The 2,180-nt window shown below is 39.3% G+C and overlaps 1 long non-coding RNA gene across 1 annotated transcript; it reads right to left on the bottom strand.

The window, feature by feature from the left end:
- Positions 1–303: 303 nt before the first annotated feature.
- Positions 304–1,040, bottom strand: LOC111874284. The gene is made up of 2 exons (XR_002844519.2): positions 949–1,040; positions 304–428 (listed from the first exon to the last, which is right to left on the bottom strand). It is a non-coding gene; the product is annotated as an uncharacterized LOC111874284 (long non-coding RNA).
- Between the last annotated feature and the right edge of the window lie 1,140 nt (positions 1,041–2,180).

Below are 2,180 nucleotides of genomic sequence, written 5' to 3'. Positions count from 1 at the left end.
AGTATGCCATATGGGCCGCTTCCTTGTATTTCCTATACCTGATGTGGCTTTCAATATCCAAAATCTTAGCTTCATCCCAGCCTACCCTATGTCCCTCTTCATAGGCATGTTGAGCTAGATTAGATTTTTCTAGAAGACCTTCTTTGAGGTTATGCCTATGTGTTTTGTGACATCGGTTGTCCAGTGATTGAGGCTAGCTCTTTCTAAGGGACCCAACAGAATAGGTGTTTTACCTCACCTGAGGACGGAAACAGATGCAGTTTCCGAAACGTCGTGCTTTTTTTTAGTTATCTTAAAAACCAGGACGATGGATGAAGTCTGAAAACCCAACATCTCTGTGAATAAAAACATAAGTCCACGCCAAAGTTCAGAGTTGGTGCTGGCATATTTCATGAAGAATTTTCAGTTTCGTTTTTGAGACGGTTGCTCTGAAAAAGAAAGAAATAAAGAAAATGTAGTCATGCTCATGTTAAAATTTAAGATCTCACAAAAACCTCATATGGTGGTTTTCGTTTTGAAAATGAGATTTCATATTCTGCATCAAAAACAGAAATTTTTAGTAAAGCTTCACAGTACCAAGGAGGAAAGTCTTATTAATCAATCCATCATTAAAATGACACTTTATAGCGTACAGTCTACAAATTACAACAAGACAAGTGACATGTTCAGAGGAAAACAAATATTTACTTTGCGACAGTATAATCACCATGTGACATTACTGACATTAGTATATTGCTTCCCATCTACTCAGCCTTTAAGTTCAAGCTATGAATTACTCTTATTTGCAATGTCAAGATTAGACAAATTTTGAACTTAGTTCACTGGTTTCATCTAGTAATCTGTGTTCTCGTGTCTAAGTCTGTCAGTTAATGAATACAATTTTTTTTTAATTAGAACTGGTTGTTCTTTTCAATGAATGCAGACAAAAAGCATATCATGTTTGTTTACCGCCACTAAGGACCACAAATGGAGACTGCATTTCTTTCTGCTTCTGCTGCAAGAGGCTAAGCGTTCTGAGTGGTGTCCGTTGAGCTCATCTGTTTCATCAACTGGAAACAAAAAAGAAAATTAATCTTCTTCAGGTGGGGCACAGTCTGTTTGCCCTTAAACATTCTGTAATATCTGCAGCTCCTGTCACTGATTATCCTAACAGCTGGCCAAATTTTAAGTTAGTCTGCTGCTTGAAGTCATCAATTTCTCCCAATTTCCAACCCATGGTCTGTGTCTGTGTCTACTAGCCTAATGACAACTGAACAAATATGCTGTGTGTTTTATGAGGAGGCTCCATCTGACTTGCCACACAGTTGCAGTATTCGCTTCTGTTCCCGGACTGAAGCTACCGTGTATGTTTGTAGTCAGCAGAAAATGAAGGCCCAGAAAGTGTGGATGGATATCTATCTGCTATGTGGAATCGTGGACATGTAACGATAACTACAATTTGCTTCCTTATGGAGCACCATTTAGAAATAGCATCAGATGGTTTCACAGTCTCATGTGTAGCACATCCTTGTATAGAACTTTCTAGAAGTTATTCAGTACATGTTTTGACCTATAAGGTCATCAGCAGGTGTTTTAAAATTATAAATTATAAACGAGGAAACTGCTGTGCTTCCATATTGTGGTTGTTGGTCATCACTATGCTGTCTCTTCTATGCACATGTACAGGGTATACACAAAAGAATGGTGCGGTTTCAAAAGTTAATACAAATTTTATTTCTCAACTTACACAGGCACAACATACACTGTCATATGCAGCAACTGTCCAAGTTTCTCACATGCTAATTAGAAACCTCCAATGTGTGCACCCTGGATCACATGACACACATCCACATGGTAATCAAACTCTGCTACAAATGGAGATAACAACGTTCTCCCTTGGCCACCCCGTTCGGCAGATCTTAGACTGTGCGACTTCTTTCTTTGGGCGTTTGTTAAAGACAGCGTTTTATGTACCACCATTGCCCACGTCCATCCATGAACTTCGTGATCGGATAATGCATGCACTGCTGGCCATTACAGCGGACATGCTATACTGTGTCTGGGATAAGTTTGATTACTGAGTGGATGTGTGTCATGTGACCAAAGGTGCACACATTGGACGTTTCTAATTAGCACATGAGAAACTTGGACAATTGCCGCATCTGACAGTGTATGTTGTGCCTGTGTAAGTTGAGAAATAA

This window comes from Cryptotermes secundus, unplaced genomic scaffold (assembly GCF_002891405.2).
Source record: "Cryptotermes secundus unplaced genomic scaffold, Csec_1.0 scaffold1806, whole genome shotgun sequence".
Classification (NCBI taxonomy): Eukaryota; Metazoa; Arthropoda; class Insecta; order Blattodea; family Kalotermitidae; genus Cryptotermes; species Cryptotermes secundus.
This window is presented reverse-complemented; position numbering and strand designations above follow the sequence as displayed.